Source organism: Phocoena sinus, chromosome 8 (assembly GCF_008692025.1).
Source record: "Phocoena sinus isolate mPhoSin1 chromosome 8, mPhoSin1.pri, whole genome shotgun sequence".
Taxonomy (NCBI): domain Eukaryota; kingdom Metazoa; phylum Chordata; class Mammalia; order Artiodactyla; family Phocoenidae; genus Phocoena; species Phocoena sinus.
The window spans coordinates 41922403-41943297 of NC_045770.1; positions in this window are offsets into that span (position 1 = coordinate 41922403).

Sequence of the window (20895 nt, forward strand, 5' to 3'; positions counted from 1 at the left end):
TACACATACAGACTTTGCTTTATTTCTCCTTCCTTTTTATACTCTATTCTATCATTAACCACTAGATCAAGGATATAACTAAAGACATTTTAAAACATCTAAATCCGTTTCTAAGTCAACTGTAAAATGGTCTTCCTTTTGACAAGTTATTTGAAGGATCCATCTATGTAAGCCTTTAAGTCAGATCTGGAGGAGCAATGCCCGAAAAAAGAAAAATGTCTGTTTATTTTAAAATGTTAAATCAAGCAATTCTTAACTATGAAGTTGGTTTTCAATATGACTTTCATAACACAGTACATCTATTTGCGTTGTTGCTGTTGTTTATGGTCTGTTCCCCTTTTGAAAAGTTATAGAGAATTTTGCTCTTTTTGAATTTAGTGTTTATGGTTTCATGTTGTAATACTTTAGATAGTTCCCCATAAGTCTCTTGGCAAAGGAGCATCAAAACACAGAAGTTTGAGTTACTAATTTTAATATTTTCATTTTAATATAATTCTTTTGCCTCTGGTTTCTTAGCACACTACCCATTTTGGTATTTTCCCCCATTCCTGGAAGAAAAATGACCCTAGGTTCTGTCAACTGACACACCAGCAAACCTTTGTGTCCTGAAATGTTCCTGGAAAAATCTATTCATGGTACGTTGACTCAGCACTGCCCCACTGACCATTCAGCTGCAGAACTAAATTCTTCTCTCAGATACACATTTACACAGCTCCTGTTCACAGTCATATCAAGTTTTAAATGGTGCTGAAATTTCTGATACTGTAAGAAACAGTGGAAAGTGCACCTAACGTGGAACCAGATAAACCTGGATTTGATTCTTGGCTCCATTGCTTGCAAGCTCTGTAGCCCCTCTAAACCACAGATTCCTCACTAGTAACATTCAAATCATAAATATCATTCATATGTCCCACGTAGATAATGTACCTTGCAGCATTTATGAGCCAACATAGGAGCTCTTAGCAAGTGTATCGTATTTGTAATTCTTTATAAATACTAGTCACTTAACTTCAGAAAGTCTGGAGGTAATAGATTCTCATTTCACCAGAGTTGATTTATCAAACAATTAAATGCTTTTTTTTTGTTTAATTAATTCATCTTGTCTTGAGGGAGTCCACACCACCCTTCAGATAGTTGGAGTCAGCGGGCTATCCCATATTGACCAAGTGACTGGGAGCAAAGGTTTTCTGGCTAACTTGGCAATGGACATTTCTCAAAGGAAAACAAAAACGGTTTGTTTTGCAAAAGTCTAAATTCTTTACTCTCTGCAGTAGATCTCATTCGAAGCTCACATCTTACTAGGTTTTTGTTAAGCTGTTTTTAAAGATAAACCACAGGCCCTGTAGCCAGAGAGAAACTGAATAAAAATCCCAACGTTTCTACTTCCTAGCTGCATGCCATCACTCAAATTGCCTATTTTTTATGAATCTCATCTTTATTGCTCATTAAATGGGAATAACATAACCTACTTTTTAGGGTGTTTGTCATGATTAAATGAGGTAGCCTATGTAAAAATGTTCACCCTTGACTGCCATCAAATGTTAACTGCCTTTCCACTTCTCCCTTCTGCCTCTGATCTATGCTACTGAATAATGACTTGAAAGATCTCCTGGATTTTAGAAGCCAACATGTTCAATCTTATGACCAAAAAAGTATATCTTGTACTCTGGTCATTTGTGTTGGTCTAACAATCCATGCAATTTCTGAATCTGAATTTTACCTTAAAGTTTTAGCATGCAAACCTATATGTGACTGAAATTGTATAAGTAGAATAATTTAAACCATTTGGCATTTCTCTTAATATTATTAAATGGAATACTTCATTGATTGCAAACTGTGAAGCCTACCATGATTTTGGTCACACATTTGGGATAATTCATGTCATATCTAGAATTTTACTCATGTATCAAGATGCCCCTGTGTGATATGTATGACATCAGAGGCCCAAAGTTTTTGAATCAGTGATGAAAAAATGAAAAAACCTGGATTGATATTAGGGCACCTCCCTGTCTGGCTCCAATTAGGCTTTGTTATTTAGAGCATAATATCAAATACCTTGGTAAGTGTACAGATTTGAGATTATTGTGTAACTGTCTTTGGGGTTCCAAGGGACTAAACTGTGTAAATCATTCTAGAAGGAAGTGAATTTTAGTGTGGGAAATAAGTACATAAAAGACAGGTTTTGTGATGAAATGAGAGAAAAGCTTTTTTTCATTTCCCTGGGTCTGAGAGACAGTTTGGTGTAGGTACAGAGCCATAGAGATGACCTGAGCCTTTCTGGCAATTGGGATGGGAAACTGCACTTGGTTCCAGGGAAGCAGCCAAGATGGCTCAGGGAGATGGCCTTTAAAGAACATTGGGAGTTGTCTGGGCTCCTACAGCTTATTGTAAATCATTCTGTATCTTGCTTGTTGCCCTTCCATCATCCCCTGGACCATCTATTAACCTTCATCAAGAGTAATGGAATCTTTCTTATTTTGTGAGAGATTGAAAAGAAGGGCATGTTCTCTACTTGGAACAATATAAGAAAGTAATAGCTATATTGGCTCTCCTGTGTCTAGAGTGGTGATTGCAGCTATGGTAACCAGCAAGGATAGCTGTGTACATTGAAGCAGTGAGCTCTCAGAGGTTGCTGGCAGCAAAAGCAATCAACGGTGGTCCATCAGGAGGGGAAGAACTGGGTTGAAACTACACAGAGACATTTTTCTGGAGATGGTGCCCTGGAAATCACTGACAAAACTGTGAATATACAAGGGTCTAATTACCAGCAAAGAAGGCAGTGGAAGCTCTTATTTTTGGAACTTGAATTATACATTGACTAAATAGAATTTATTCATAGACTGTTTTGAATTAACATTTTAACATTTATAGTAAGAATTCAGAAAAAATTAAATTATTCGGATTCAGTTATGAAAATATAGTTAATATATTGTATGTTAATCTTGGAAGTGGAGTATTTTAAGCAAGATCATAAAGATTTGTAATCCTTGCCACTAAGAAACATAAATATTTTCCAGATTGGGAAATTGAAAAAAAAACGGGTTGCAGTGGGAAGAAGAGACTGAAGGAATGGAATGACAGGACTTTTATCTCTACACGAGGAACATGTGGCCATGTTGGGGGAGGAGATTTCAGAGCAACTCTTTGGTGAAGGTCATAGAACACAGTTTATAAAGATATTTGATATAAAGAGAAGGTACAGACTTGAAGCATTTGAGCTGCATAATTACTATCACTTTAAAAAAGCAAAAATTGTTCATTATCTCTTTTTTTTTTTTTTTTTTTTTTTTTTTTTTTGCGGTAAGCGGGCCTCTCACTGCTGTGGCCTCTCCCGTTGTGGAGCACAGATTCCAGACACGCAGGATCAGCGGCCATGGCTCACGGGCCCAGCCGCTCCGCGGCATGTGGGATCCTCGCGGACCGGGGCACGAACCCGTGTTCCCTGCGTTGGCAAGCAGACTCTCGACCACTGTACCACCACGGAAGTCCCTGCTCATTACCTTTTAATCAGCTTATCTTCTTGTCTCTGTGATGGTACTTCTCCAGCAAGGATGTACCGCTTTATATGGATTATTTTCCTTTCTTTCCAACAGAGCTTGAAATAAACATTTGTGTTAGCATTCTTGTATGCGCTAAAGCATTGGGAAGTTAGCCACCTTTTACTTTTAGGATTTAACATTAAACCAACAGACAATTACAAAGACTACCTAAAGTTCCACATTGTTCCTTAAGAAAATATCTCACTAAGTTAAACCTCTGATTTTATTGGCTCTCTTCTAGGTACAGAACCTCAAAAGGCTGAAGAATATTAAGGATACCATAACATTTTAGCTTTGGAAGTTATCTTAAATGTCATCTTGTCTGATCCTCTTAACAATTCAGGGATCTTTTCTGCATGATCTCTAATGTTTCTTCTGTTTAAATGTCCTACTTCTTATTCTTTATAAGTAATACCATTCGGAGCAACTCAAGAAGTTTTGAACTTTCTGAGGTTTAAGCTATTAATCTTCAAATTACACATAGAGAAGGCCCTGATAAACTTTACCACCCTCTTGCCCCCTTTAGAGACTCAGCAGTCTCTTCTGATCAACAATAAACTTCCCTCCTTTTTCATGGGAGGTTAAGCCCAGTGACCTTTAAGATCTCTGCTTGCTCAAAATCTCTCTCGTTTGGAAGCCTATAGTCGAGAGGCATGTGGAAACTTTGATGTCACCAGATCTCTCTCTAGCTATGTGAGCAGATCACAGATGTTGGGAGATCCTCACTCGTTATTGAGAGATCCAGAGCTCTTTCTTTACTATGGGATTCTCTGTTTGGGATGCTTCCTCAATTGTCTCTCTGTGGTTCGTCAGAATTAATGTGAATGGAGAGAAACCGTCAACCACAGTGTAGCTAGACACACACTTGAAGTGCTCAGGGATGCAGCTGAACGTGAACCGTAAGCTCTGATTCATAGTAGTGGTCCTGGTGCAGGCAACAGAACACCCCAGGACCTTCTGTAAAATGAGGAAAGCTACAACAGGATTTAATCAGGCAGGATGTTGAAGTATTATACTCATGGTTGGGTCCTCTTCTCCCATCTGTGTAGTATCTCCACATCTCTGCTGCTTCCTTGGACCTGGTGGGTTCTTAGTCTACTTAGCAGGATGTGATGTTAAGCCTTGGATAGTTTGGTAGACATGACTTTCAGAGTTTTGTGTCAACGGTATGGTCCGCAACTATTCACTGAATACCTATTGCCTTCTGGCATAATGCCAGAGGCTTCACCAGCTTTGTCTTACAGTTTTTTTCAGCACTAACCTATAAAGTAGGCATTATTACCTTCAGTTTACAGATAAAGAAACTGAGACACTGAGGAGGTTAAGCAATGGGCTCAAATCACATGGCTAATGAGTGGCACAGTTGTATTTGAATACAAGTTCCTGTATTAGTTTCTAGAGCTGCTATAACCAATTACATAAACTTAGTAGCTTAAAAGAACAAAATTTACTACCTTATAGTACTATAGGTCAGAAATCCAACATGGTCCCCACTGGGCTAAAATCAAGGTACCCATAAGAGCTTCTTTTCTTTCTGGATGCTCTTTGGGTGAATTGGTTTCCTTGCCTTTTCCAACTTCTAGAACCCACATGCATTCCTTGACTTGTGGCCCTCTTTTTCCATCTTCAGAGCTAGCAACATGGAATCTCACTGACTCTGCTTCCATTATCACATCTCTTTCTCTCCACAGCTGGGAAAGGTTCTTAGATTTTAGGGACCTATCTAAGAGGATTGGGCCTAGGAGAATCTCTGCATCTCAAGCGTCTTAACCACATCTGCAAGTCACTTTGCCATGTAATATATCATATTAACAAGTTCCTGAGATTAGGACGTAAACATCTGGGGGACATTATTCTGCCTAGCACCCCTCCTTTTGATTCTATTTTCATAAACCTATTGTTCCAGACTAGCCTTTGTTCATAAATTTTGTGACATTTCCAGCATCTAACTTATTCCTGACAAATGGTGAACACTCAATAAATATTTTTGAGCAAATGAATAAATATACTAACATACCAGAATTTGGTGGGGTTGTTTCCCTGCACACAAATGGACTAATAATGGTTGATTCAAGGGGTAATTGTTTGTAACATCATTCTAGACTCTTAAATTGGAGGATAAAGGTTAATCAGTTTTCCCAGAGGAGCAGAGATGCTTACTCGGTGTGCAGTTGAAGCAATACGATGTGCTTTTGCTGCAGAACCCTGGGTAATTAGATGATAGCATTGCTAATGCATGTATTATTGGGAATATTATGAATGCAACTGATCTCTGCTTTAAAGGTGATCCCTTTGGTCTGGAATCCTTCTGGGAAAAGAATATTCAGAAATTTCAAGTAAGCTAAAAAAATTCAAAAGAAAGAATTGATGAAGTTTTCCTTATAAGTTTTTTTTTTTTTTTTAAACCTGGTTCGACTGGAGACTGGGTATATGCAATTAGTCAGGATGCCAGAAAATAAGCCCCTTACGGATGCACATTAATTGGAGTCAGTGGGAATACTGCAGGAATGCTTCTCTGAATTAAACACATCTAGCATGAGAGGAGGAAAATTGAAGTCTGACAATTTGGTGAAAAATAATTGTTTCTGGTGTTAAGCTTCACTGGACAGGGGGGCAGAATGGGAACCCTGGAGGTGATGACTGAACAAAGGTGGGCTAGCTGACGCATTGCGAAGACCAGTCTGAATGCTGAGACTTGAGGATGGGCTTGGAGCCAGTAAGCTCCCAGGGTAGTGGTACAAGAAACTGCGATCGGTACTAAACCAATTTTTAGACAAAGTGTGAAATTAGATCATGGATCATCAGGGTACATAACAAAATAATACCTTGACTAGGTTTTGGCACCTTTATGCGGTTAAAGAATGCTGTTTAAACAGGGAGTGAAAGATGGCACAGTGCCTTTGGCAGGCTTTCAAAATGCCCAGTATCTCTCTTTGGCTTGCCTCTAGTCTCCCTAGAGACAGGTACCTATAGACGTTACACGAACCCAAACAGGCAGCTGAGCAAGGAAAGCAAACTATAAAGGGGAGACGGTGTGCCTTTAACGAAAAACTGAGGGTGTAGATGTGGGCTTCCCCAAACAGAGATAAATACATGCATTTCTCAGCGGTACTGGAAAATAACTGTGAACAGAACAGCAATGTCACTTCCAATTACTGAATGCTTGAGTTAGGAGAGGCAAATGTTTTATTAATAAACAGGTGGTTAGAGCATTATTTGTTCCCAGCTATCAGAGTCTAGGAGGGCAGCGGAGGCCAAGCTGAAAGTTCCGACAAGAGAAATGATTTACTGATTTCGTGTGAGTGACAGACGAGTGATGAAAAGGGACTCGACTGTGCAGTGTCAGGGGGCAGCTGAAGGGAGGTGGTCAGAGATCTGGGAGCCCCAGCTTCGCTGGGATGGAGACCTTGCTCACAGGAGCGAGATCCTGTCCTGCCTGGATTGGTTAATGTGGACGTAATCAATCCCTCCTTGGGGAGGAAGGGAGAGACAGAGACAGAGAGAGACAGACAAAGAGAGACGGAGAGGGAAAGAGATGGAGAGGGGAGGGCGGGAGGAGTGAGGGACTGGGAAGGGCATATGCTTCGTTTGGTGCAGCGTGTAATTTAGGAACTGCTCACTCATCCATCACAAGCTGGCTAATAGCTAATCAATGATTGCAAAGCCCTCGGAAGGTAGTATGTTTTATACAAATGCTAAATAACAAAAATGCTGGAATTTGGTCAAATCTAGCCTGCCAGGGAAAAGCTGGGAAGGTGATTGGCTTGGGGAAGGGCGAGGGTGACTCTAGGACCCTCACTGTATAAACCACAACCAGAGATCACCATGTGGGTGGCGGGAGGTGGTGTTGAAGAGCTCAGGGGCAGCTTAAGTGTGGTGTAATTAGGGGTACTGCACTCTAGGATGCAACTCCCCACTCTCCTGGATTCCTGGCCACTGTTTTCAAACTGCCCTGTTCCAGGGACAAGCTCACAGCACTCGTTGGTTTGTATGAATGAAACTTCCGGATTAGAGGCTGCACTGGTTGTGATTTATCAGTGTAGAGCTGTCACAACAAAGTCATTCTAAAGACATCCCTCATTTACTACCAATACAAACCCTTCTTCCTTTTGCAAAGGCTTTGGCTTTCCACAGACACCTGCCCCTTCCCCTAGGAACGAGACCTCACAGTCTGGTAATTCTTCACCCTGTGACAGCTCTTTGAAGAGAAAAACTTAACACACTTTTGATTCCCGAAACTCCGTTTGCCATTTTAGGATGTTTGGTAGTTCTCTACCTATATCGTTACCGTAATCATTTTGTTTATTTTTTAGGAAGAGAGATATAATTCCTCTTCTTTACGAAATTTAATTACCAGGGTATTAATCTGTCAATTTCAGGCTGCTCAATGAAGTCCTACTGCAAAAACAGCTGTAGCCAACAATATTGCAACAGTGTATTCTTGTCTCTGGAACGTGCCTGCATAAATATTAATTAGGAAGAGAAACAAGACAGCAATGAAACCGTTTCTATTAATTATTTTGACTCCTTTTCAAATTTGTCACAGTTTATCTGACTTTCTTTTTCGGAAGCTCTTGGAATAATCTGTTTTGGCCTATTTATGCACGGAAGGTGTCTGAAAGTCAGGGACTAAATTTACTGGTAAGTCCTCCTTAGAAGAATTTTTTTTTCTTCTTTGCTAATCTGGGCCCATGGTGAAGGCAGAGAGGAGTTATTTTCACTTCCCCTGTTTTGGCCAGATGGTTCTTGTGGACAAGCTGTTGGGAGATTCCCAGGACTTCTTGGCTTTTATTGGGCCTTCGTCCCAGTAACTGTGGACTCAAACCTTCCCAGAGTCTTGTGGTGCTCAAGAGCTCAGATAGTTCGCACTGAAAAGACAAAAATAAATACAGTGCCAATGAAGAAGACTGTTAGTCATTCAGATGAATTTACCTGGGCATATCCATTCTCTGTAGCACAGTCAACACCCAGAAGCAGAACACAGCGTCCTCTGAGCAGCTAAATGAGTGTCCAGAGAGAATTTCCCAGTTAATTTAACATTTTATTTGGTTAAGTTCTAGCCAGTTTGATTATTTTTCTATTTTTTTCAAATATGTCTATTTATTTATTTGAGCCCAGAGAAGATTAGAAGTAAGATGTGAAGAAGGTAAGTACAGGTAAGCTAGAGATGTGTAAAGACAGGAGCCGGAAGTGATCCCTGATGCCAGATTAAGAGAGATGAGAATAAGTAGATGCAGCAGCAGGTCTGAAAGCAGTGGCTAAACCACTGAGAATGATGAAGACAGAACCCGCACATCCCCTCCACCGTCAGAGACCTCACCAGAAAATATTCCACATTCTGAACCGCAGCCTTGTATCATCAAGAACAGAATCAATTTAATTCACAAAAGAAGAATCGCAAATGGCTGATAAACGAAGGAAGAGATGTTTGCCACAGCTAATCAAAGAAATGCAAATTAACCCTGAAAGCCATTCTATGTATCTGTCAAATTGGCAAAGCTTTAAAAACCAAATGACAGCCAGTGTTGCCAAAGGGGCAAAGAAGCAGGAGCTCTCAGCTGTCTTGGGCAGAGTTGTGAACTGGTACAAACTTTCTAATGGACACTTTGACAGTGGATGGAAAAAGCTTTAAAATGTGTACACCCTTTGGCCCAGTGTTTCTAAATATAAGACTTTGTTCCCTAAACCATTGTGTGCTCATAATGTGTCAGGAGTTTCGCTAAGCTATGTCATGGCATTGCTGCCTCGGCAACCCTTTTGTTTGGCCAAGTGGCCAGTGGGGGCCTTAAAATGACACTAGCCCCTTTTTGCAAGCTTGTACCCTAAATCACAGCCCAGAGAGCCACAGGCAAGTGTAAGTCCCTGTGATCCACAGTCTTCCCCACCTCCCAGGGCCTTGCCCTGGAGCCCCCTTAGGTAAGACCTCCTGTGGAGCTAAGCCAAACCCCTTTCTTTTTGGTTTGAATTGGTGAATCCTGCCTTAGTTTGAGAACCCCGAGGCACTTCATCCATGGATCCCAGTAAAAGCAGGTGCCCCAGGTCCTGCCTCTCTCTTTGCCTTCACCCTGCCTTGATTTCCCTGTGTGACCCTTTAGGTGTGCCCTGTACTTCCTCCAGGATGTGTGAGTAATAATCTTCTTGGTTTCAAGTTCTCTTGTGGTCTTTTGTTGAACCTCAGTTCACCATCCAGCAGCCTGTGCTCCACTTAACAAATATGGATTTAACAAAATTGTAACATAAGAATTTAACTTCAAAGATTGTTAGCAGGGCTTCCCTGGTGGCACAGTGGTTGAGAGTCCACCTGCCGATGCAGGGGACACGGGATCATGCCCTGGTCCGGGAAGATCCCACATGCCGCGGAGTGGCTGGGCCCATGAGCCATGGCCACTGAGCCTGCGCGTCCGGAGCCTGTGCTCCGCAACGGGAGAGGCCACAACAGTGAGAGGCCCGCATACCACCAAAAAAAAAAGATTGTTAGCAGAGAATTTTTTGTTGCAAAAGAAAAATATTCTGATATTCTAAAAACCAGTTACTACCTAGCCAGGTAAAATAATACAAAGTAGTCACTAAATATGATATAGAAACTCTTTGTTGATATGGAAAGATTTTCCTGATAAATTAAGCGGAAAAAACAAAAAAAGTTACAGAAAAGTTACTGGTATATCTCTAGTTTTGCTTAAAAACACATAGAAAGTAGAAAAACATATATCAAAATACTACTAATAATCTTTGAGTACTAGATTTGACTGGGTTTTACATTTTTAATATTCTATTTTATTCTTTTCCTTTTTGATGAAACATATAATACTTATGTGTTAACATGGAATAAAAGTTTAAAAAAATAACAAAAATTGGTCAATAAATTCTGTTTTATAAGGAAAGTATTAAAAAGACAGACTCCAGTTAGATGCACATATTGTACTTCAAAAATAATAGGAAATGGTGCAGCACATTTTAGAACTATCTCCTTTTTATGATTTGCTCATTTATTCATTTATCTGTTTTCTCACAATGCTTTCTGAGCACCTACTATGGGCTAGGCACTGAGTATGCAACAGTGAACAAAAAAATATGTTCCCTTCTAGGGATCTGATCTGATATACAGCATAGTGATTATAGTTATTAATGATGTGTTATATACTTGAAAGTTGCTGAGAGAGTAGATCTTAAATGTTCTCATCACAAAAAAATGGTAATTATGTGACGTGAGGAGGTGTTGGCTAACACTATGATGCTAATCATTTTGCAAAATATAAGTGTATCCAATCAACACGTTGTACACCTTCAATTTACACAATATTGTGTGTCAAGTGTATCTCAATAAATCTGGGGGAGGAAAAGTAAATCCTGCCTTAGTGAAGCTTACAGTTGACATGGGGAGATGGACAATCCTGTAATTACACATAACAAAAATTGCAACCTTGACAAGAGTACAAGAGAGACACTAAAGCCTATCAGAGAGAATTAGGATGGGTGCAGAGAGCCTTTGGAGGGAGGGGACCAGGGAGCATGATGGATTGAGGGAAGGTAAAGTGCAGCAAGTAAGGGGCTGTTAATGCAGGTTGTGATTCCATAGGTAGGTGTGAGTGATGGATGGTACAGGGCCTTGAAGTCCATTCTAAGTTTTACCTTAATCCCTTGCCGGGGAGCAAAATTTGCCACCCTAAAATGTCTCTTTGGCATGTGGATTATTTCAGGCTGAAAACAATTGAGGTCAAAAAGATTCAGGAAGAAACTTTGACCTTGCCCTAACTGCCTGAAAGAATATAGATAGAGGGCCTGTTCACTGACTAGAGCTATCACCAGAGGTATCTGCAAGGTATAGTAGCTAGATGTGATGGAGAAAAATTCCAGGTTGGGCTTAGAGACCAGAGTCCACTCTGTGTCCCATTGTCTCTGCGTGGCCCAGCAAACATTTATTTACCAAACATTTGCTTTTCCATCTCCCTGTGCATTACCTTCCTCCCCTTTGAAATGCCAAACCACTACCCCCAACATTCTTTTTTGTCTTTAGCTGAAGATGGTATTTAAGGTGAGGTTTTCTGCCATTTTGGCAAGTTGCTTAATTCTCCTGGGTCTCTCCCATGTACACATGTTATTAAATTTTTGTTTGATTTTCTCCTGTTAATCTGTCTCATGTCAAATTAATTCTATGCCAGCCAGAGGAACCTAGAAGTGTAGAGGAAAATTTCTTCCTCCCTAACACCCTCTTAAGAGTAATGGGAAGCTTTCAATGCTTTCAGGCTTAGATGTGAATATTTTGTTTGAAAAGGTAATTCTGACCCTTGTGGAAGACACATGAGAGAAAGGCCTGAATGGGTGCAGACATAAAAATTAGAATGTTATAAAAATAAGGGAAGCGGAAAAGTAGAAGAGGAGGTTGCCTTGAAACATATGGTGAGCACAGTAGAGATTGAAAAAGGGAATCCTATTTGAATGTTATTCAAGAAGTGAGTTTGGTATGGAGGTTCCTTAAATAACTAAAAATAGAGCTACCATATCACCAAGCAATCCTACTCCTGGGTGTATATCCAAAAGATAAAAAGATGAAAACTCGAATTCAAAAAGATACCTGCTCCCCAGTGTTCATAGCAGCGCTATTTAGAATAGCCACAACATGGAAGCAACCTAAATGTCCATCGACAGAGGAATGGATAAAGAAGATGTGGCACATATATACAGTAGAATATTACTCAGCCACAAGAAAGAATGAAATAATGCCATTTGCAGCAACATGGATGGACCTACAGATTATCATACTAACTAATACAGATTATCATACTAACTAAAGTAAGTCAGACAAAGACAAATACCATATGATGTCATTTATATGTGGAATCTAAAATAATGATACAGATAAACTTATTGATAAAACAGAAATAGATGCACAGATATAGAAAAAAGACTTATGGTTACCAAAGGGGAAAGGAAGGGGAAGGGATAAATTAGGAGTTTGGAATTAAAATATACATGCTGCTATATATAAAACAATAAAGACCTACTGTATAGCACAGGAAACCATATTCAATATCTTGTAATAACCTATAGTGGAAAAGAATCTGAAAAAGAATGTATATATAAAACTGAATCACTTTGCCATAAACATGAAACTAACATAACATGGTAAATCAACTACACTTCAATAAATAAAAAAGAAGCGAGTTTGGTGATACGGTGGATGTGGGGCTAATGGAGAAGAGAGTCAAAGATAACTACTGCTTTGCCTGAACCATGACTGACAGGATGCTGGTACCATCTCTTGAGGTAAGAAACAAGGGCCAGCAGCCAAGGTTGGGGGCAAGGTGCGATCTGGTAATGATCTGATTTTGGACATGTTGGTCTGAAATGTATTTGAGACCCCCAAGAGGAAATGTCAAATGATAGGTGACAATCCTTGTGAGAAATTAAGAGAAAAGGAAGCATCACAGAGCTTTCTCAAATCTGTTTTATTGTCACCCGACCCTAAGCCAAAAATCTGTCCTATTTTTTTCTTTATTTTCCTCAGAATAACTCCTCCCATAGAGTTCATGTATTTTGAGGGAGCCTTGGCAGCATCTCATAAAGTAAGATCGTCACACATGACCTGAAGTTTAGTTTGATGCAAAAACTGGGATCCACAGTTGATGACGGCCACCATCATGGGAGGTGATGGAGAGACCCATATTCTGGGTGTTTCACTGTGTGTTGCTACTATCATCTCCTTTGAGAGCAGGTGGTGTATTTACACCTTCCTTTGTTTTTGAATAATGCCAAACACGGAGTTGTCATTTCAGTTTGTAGTTGGCCAGAGCTAGCTCAATACATAAATCAACAGATAACTGGCTGAATCAATGTGTGAATTCAATTTATTTCTTCAGTACCCATTGCTCGGGTATGTGTGCCACGCATTTGTGGGATGTAACTGGTGTTTCTGAAGAAGGGATGATGGCGAGGACCTAGAATTCTTGGCTGGTTCCAGTCACTGCCTTGCTGCCTTGCTTTGTTCTTCCTTGCAGGTCTGGCCAGGGCACACTCAATTGCTACTAGAGTTGGCCTGGGCCAGGGGTCCTCTCTTGTTCTATCAGCAGGAAAGTAGTCTGAAGGCATGCTCTAGCTGTCCTTTCATCATTTCCCTCAGCCTGCAGTGACAGGAAAGTGCAAGGGAAGAGTGCACTTTCACAGAGTGAAAATAAGAACACAGCCAATGGCGAGAAACGTGGTAAATGAAAAATAAGTAACTTAAGCAGTCAATTCACACATACAAAAGGAAACATCTATAAATATACAAAAATGGACTAAAATAAATGATTATAAGAGTTACATTGTTATCAGATTTACAAGAATTCAAAGAACTGATCCCAATTAATACCGACCAGGGTACTGGGAAAGAGACACATTTACCCACTGTTGATGTAAATTGGTACAACTCTTTTTTCGTGGAGGGGGGCATCCATTCAGCAACCTATGCTCTTGGCTCCAGCAGTATTACTTCTGGATATTTACCATCCTTTCAGTAATACCTAAGATTTTGGAGCTCTGACCATGTGCCAGATGCTAGTTTATGCTCTTTACAGGTATTAAGCTGTTTATTTTTCACAAAACTCTATGAGATAGTTCCTATTCATATCCAGTTGCAGAGGTGAGGAAATTGAGTCCTAGTAAGGGTAAGAAATTGTCCAAGTCCATGCTGCTAATGAACTACGGATCATTACAGACAGTTCATTACAGGTACTTACCTGTACCTGTCTTTATTGTCTTCTTGTACAGATGGGCCAAAGGCATGGTGTTGAAGAGTTCAGGTTCTCTGAAAACTGCCCCACCGCCCCTTTGAACTGAACTATAGACCCATCACAAGAATAGCAGGAGCACCCCCGTTCCACTGGACTTATAAGTGGGGTTCAAAAATAGGCAGATGTTCTATGTCTGAGCACAGACATTTTGACACACTTCTGTGTCCTCCTTTCTGATTTACCTGACACTGTTCTGCATAAGTTTCCAGGGTACCTGGAACTTCTCTGCACATCTTTATCAAATGCTAGCTCCAGGGGTGGGTGTGGAAGCAGGTCCCTGCTTCTGTTTCCCAGGTGAGAAGCTAGGCTGAGACTAGCCCTTGGAGGTCCTTAAATAACAGGCTGCATTATTTTACTCTTTACTTTTCAGTAATAATTATGATGAAGATGACGATGATGATCATGTACAAATTATAACAAATAAGAGAGCCAGTCTATGAGTTCTAACTAGGCACTAAGAACCTTTATATATATATATATTATATATATAGATACATATATATATACATATAATATATATATAATCTCAGTTAATCCTCACAAAATCCCATGAGATAAACACTAATATTATCTCCATTTTGTAGAGAAGACTTGAGCAACAGAGTGACATTATTTGACTGATGCTTTAGAAAGGTTTGTCTGGGAGCCTAAGTGTGAATTCACAGTCAAGACAGAAAGTAAGAAAAGTCTGGACTGGACTGGTTTGGGAATGAGGTAAGGAAAGGGGACAGATGTGGCCAAAATCGTGGAGGTAACATCCATAGGACTTAGTCACTAACAAAATATGGGTGACTTGTGGGAGCCAGTCACCATTAATCTTCTTGGGCTTTTAAACCTAGGGAACTGGAGGGATAAGACTGATTTATATTCATAGACTAAACTCTACCAGCTAGTTGTATTGGTACCCTTGAGTTGGTAGGGGTTGGGGATATGCCAAACTACTCACCAGAGGAAGGTTATGATGGGCCAGTCATTTGATTACTGAAAGGCTTAAAATGGACTTTTTCTTAGATGAGGAGAAAATGAGTTCAAAATTACTCTGATCTAGTTTCAGAAAGAAAATGCCATGATATCTATTTTAATATTAGGATCAAAAGGAAGGAATCTGATGATTGTTGTGAATTTACAGTGTTAGGTAAATTTATGTAGTTCATAGTAAATATTTATTTACCTGAGTTGGAATTATTTTCCAGTTATCATATATAGGTGAGAGAAGTAATTGGCCCCTGGTCACATGGATGGTAAATGTCAGAGCCATCTTCTGACTCTAATTTCAGTGCACTTCAGACCACCAAAAAGCCCAACATTGCTGTTTTCCTACATTTTTCTTTTCTGCTTAAAAAAAAAAAAGATTATAAAGACTGAGCACTCATCCTAGTTTCTTCAGCAGTCCCATTCTTGTCCAGTGGTCCCACTCACACACACCAAACTTCTATGAATCTTCTGGTCTGTGACTCACATAACTCTTATCACTGGGCCCTGGCACAGCCCAGTAATACTTGCCTCTGAGGCATTTCATCTTCTTATTTACCACCTTCAGGCCCTGGTCTTGGAAAAAATAATATAAAATAATTTGCTTTTGGTGTCCTTGTTTTCGCCTACCTCTTCCATTTCATTAATCATGTCCATCATTTCCCTGATGCCCTTCAGATGCTCAGATATCTGCACTGGAGGCAAATCGGTTTATTTTATTTTATTTTATTTTACATTCTATCTATTCTTTTCTATTCTATCTTCTCCATAGAATGTATTTATCTTGTGTATCATTCTTTCAGAGCCTAGAGAGCTGAATAGCTAATTTGATATAGGATTATGATGACTGTTTTCTTTTCCTATTAAAATTTGCCCATATTACTCACGATTCTCCAGATAAACGTAACCAAAGGGATATGTGGGTGTGCGTGTACATATGTGTATATACAAGTATATATGTATATATATGTTTATATATGATTCGTTATAAGGAATTGGCTCATGCAATTATGGAGCCAAAAGTCCAAATCTGCAGTATTCCTTGGCAGCCTGGAGACCCAGGAAAGCCAATGGTGCAGCTCTAGTTTGAAGGATTACAGGTAAAGACCCAGATTACCCATGCTGCAGATGAAGTCTGAAGGCAGTCTGCTGGGAAATTCCCTTTTGCTCTCGGACGTTTTGTTCTATTCAGACTTTCAACTGATTGGATGAGGCCCACCCATGTTCAGGAGGGCAATCAGCTTAGTCAAAATTAACTGATGTAAATGTTAATCTCATTCAAAAACTCTCCAAGTTGATTCATAATATTAACCATCATATTCTCTTACTTGTTATTCCTGCATAATGCATTTCAAATGGAATAATAGGTGACCTATTGGCAAGTCAAGAAGAGGGGTTTGAGTAAGAGGTTTTTCCACCGTCCCGTCCCTACCCGCTCACCATATAATTAGCTAATTTTTCTTCTGTTTCATGAGAATGAGCTGTTTGAAGTCATTTTGCTACAACATCTGTAATCTAAGGGTGTCACTTATTTTATTTTTAAAAGAGTGTGTGTGTCATCCAGTGCCAAATTCACATGAATTCGGCGAATTCCATTAGCTCAGCAAACGTGAGCTGCTGAGGCTACTGAAGACAGAGGGTGGTTTTCCATTTGCTTCCTCATTTATTTCCTCAATCCCCAGAACTCTCATTGTGTAGGTCATAATCTAACTTTCTTTGATGTCTCTCTGGGTATCCCTAGAACTTGGAAATGTTTGCCTGCATCGGGTGTGCCACTTTTGTGACTGGGCTGATAAAGAATACATCACAGCGGCAGCTTCTGGGTGCACACGTAGGGAAAATACATAAACAAATAAGAGAAAAAAAATCACCGACTTGTAATTCTTATCTAGCTGTATTCTCCAGTTTATTCTGTAGAGCCGACTTAGACACTTGCATTGTACAGCAGCCTGGACTCCTTCCCTTCAGTTCAGAAGCCTCTTGAACATGGGACATCCCTTTCTGTATGGGACCAAGCTGTACAAACTGGGACCTGAGGTGCTGTTCCTCAGATTTATAGATGTTGCTGCTGTTGCCAGAGGTTTTGGTATTCTTACTAATATCTGTATGATATGTTTGGGGGCCTAAATAGATGTTTAACAAAGTTACAAACCTTGAATATTGGGAGAATGTCCAATAGGACAGAATTCCAAACTCATATGCCTATATGGAGCCAGAATGGTAATACATATGTATGGTGAAAGAAGGACTTGGCAAATTGGAGAGCTTATGCTTCCTCTAACAGAGGCAGTCACTATTCAGGTAGAGCTATAGAGAAATGAGAGCCCACTATGGCCAGTTCTTCATGCTTTTTTTTTTTTTTATGGTACACGGGCCTCTCACTGTTGTGGCCTCTCCCGTTGCAGAGCACAGGCTCCGGATGCACAGGCTCAGCAGCCATGGCTCACGGACCCAGCCGCTCCGCGACATGTGGAATCTTCCCGGACCGAGGCACAAACCCGTGTCCCCTGCATCGGCAGGCGGACTCTCAACCACTGCGCCACCAGGGAAGCCCCATGCTTTTTAAAATATATGGATTTATATGTGATCTGTTCAAATGGACTGATAGGTAGAGGATCAGTGACATTTAAAAATGAATGAGGATATAATGTTACTTAGATGACTGGATTTTTTATAAGGGAAAACAGTAAAGGTCCCTAGCTTACTCCATTCACCAAAATAAATTATAGATACCTAAATATTATTAGGTTTTAAAATTCATAGAAGGACAAGAAATCATTATAGATGAAGATTTATATGACCCAAAGGGAAAGAATTTTCCAAGAACTATATCAAAGTCAGAACCAGAAAGCATGAAGAAATTGATGGATAGATTTGACTACTAAAACACTAAAGCTTAAAAGTAACTTTTTGACAAAAAATATATCCTTAATAAAATTATGAATTGATGGTAAACTATTTTTGACATATAGGAGTGAGAAAAGGTTAATATCCCTATTACATGGCAAAGTATTTACAAGTATTTGACCTAAAGAAAAATTCTTTCAGAATAATGGGCAAAGGATATAAAGAAGCAGTTCACAAAAATGCAAAAATGTTTAGGCTCATTAGTAATATAAGTTTCAAATTAAAACGTAATATAATTATTCCCCAACAAAATTGGAAATATTTTAAAATGATAAGTAGGAGGCTGAGGTGGTGAGAAATTACAAATCACATACGTTGTTGATGGGGAATGCAGTTGGGAAAAAAAATTTGGAAGGCAATTTGGCAAAAGGTATTGAAAGACTTAAAAACATGCTTGCTGTTTAACCTGAGAATTTTGCTTTTCAAATCTACCCTAAGATAGATATATATTTCAATCTCTCTCTACCTCTCGCTGCCTCTGTCTCTGTCTCTTCTCTCTCTCTCTCTCTCTCTCTCGCTCTCCTTCTCTCTTTCTCTTACTCACTAGAATATAAGGTTCATGAGGTCAAGGGACTCTTGCCTATTTAATTCCCTATGCTTTTACTTGAGCCTAGAAGACTGCTTGTCATGTAGTACGTAATTAATAAATGTTTGTGGAATGGATTGTTATTACTTTTTTATTTACCAAGGACCTTGGCATCTTAGAGTGTGTCTAGGGAAGAATGACTAGGATGTTGAGGAATTTGAAATTAGATCATGTAAAAGCAAGAGAAAAGAACTGTTGGAGGAGTTGCCAGAAAAGGATCTGATAACTGGCTTCAAACGTTGGAAGGGATATTATGTAGAAGAGTGATTTGACTCATTCTGTACAACTTCTAAGTGAAGAAATAGATCTGTGGATGAAATAAATAGAAAGGCAACATGAGGGCTCTATTTAAAGAACTTCCAAACAACTAGAGTTGTCCAGAATGGATTTGACTACCTTGGGAAGAAACAATTCACTATGGCTTAAAATATTCGAGCGAAAATTCTTATAGAAAGATCCATAATGCAGAATGAGACCTTGACTAGATAACTGCAGATTTCCTCTGCTAAGAAGACTCACCTCCTTTTCTTCTCTAACATCACATTCTATACCTTCTCTCCTTTAAAAAGTAAGTTACTCCTTCTTACTTTTCAGATGCCTTACTAAATGTTACCTCTCTCTAGAATGCTTTCCCGACTACACATCACAACACAGTGTTGTTTATTTATGCCTCTTAAAGACGTCTCACTTTCCCCTTCATGTCACTTAGAGTTCATCATAATTTTCCTTTTGCCTGACTGTCCTCCACTAGGATACAAGCTTTATGGAGGCAGAAGCTAGTTCTATCTATGTTGTTTTTTTAACTGAAGTATCGTTGATTTGCAATGTTGTATTAGTTTCAGGTGTACAACAAAGTGATTGAGATATATATCTATATACATACTCTTTTTCAGATTCTTTTCCATTATAGGTTATTATAAGATATTGAATGTAGTTCCCCGGACTATACAGTAGGTATAGTTGTTGCTTATCTATTTTATGTATAGTATTGTATATCTGTTAAACCCAAACTCCTAATTTATCCCTCCCCCCATCTTTCTATCTTGTTCCTCTTTTTATACCTATTGTCTAGTACAGTGCCTGGTACTTAGTAAGATCAAATTAATCTTAATGAGGCATGTACAAAGGTTGAAATAACTTTATATTTAATTTCCTTGGGAACCAGGAGTTATTAAATCATGGACGCACATCTATTTTTTTCCTCATTTGTATTCACAGTTTCCAATACCTCCTGGTTCTGTTCATCCTGTGGGTGCATTGGCCTATGCATACACCTTAGGGGTTGTAACCAGAGGACTTACAATGGACTTGCACCATCTTTGCTCCTGCAGGCCTCCAACCACCCCACATGGATCCACTTAGTCAGTATGTACAGGTGCAGTGCACCCTACTTGTTGGCCTAAGTCTTTTATCAGGGAGATTATGGAAAGCTTGGTAAAATTTTCCAGAGGTTCAGCATGCTCAGCTTTGATGCAAGCCTTTCTCAGATATTGACTCAAATTCTGGAAAAAGACCTTTTTGTTTTTCCAAATTGGAATTAGGTTTGTTTTTAAATTAAGAATGTCAAATATAATTATTATAAAAAAATCAGCTAAAACAGGGATATAGTAAAATCAGCCACAATCTACCTGAATATGATGTTTATTAACATTTTAGTATATACCTTTCCAGATTTTAAGAAAATAAGCATTTTATGACAAAATACTATCACTGTATAGAAACTATCTTATAACATACTTTTCCATGTGATATATTGAGAAATCCTCACCAGGTTAATAAATATATATTTATATTATCCTTTTATCATGCCTGTATAGCATTCCACACTATGAGTATCCCATAGTTTAAACGATTTTCTGTTTTAGGATATTTGGGTTCTTTCAATTTGTCACATTTAGGAGCAATGATACAATAAAACTTCTTGGTTGCATATCTAATTGCATATAATCAATTATTACATTAACCAAAATTTAAAGATAAAAACCTAGAATTAGGATTACTGGATCACAAGATACCTACAGTATTTTAGCTTTGGTATATATTATTGTCAAGTTGCACTCTAGAAAGTAGTAATTTCCACAGGTCCAGTTAGCATAATTCCATTGATGGGATTGGCCAACTT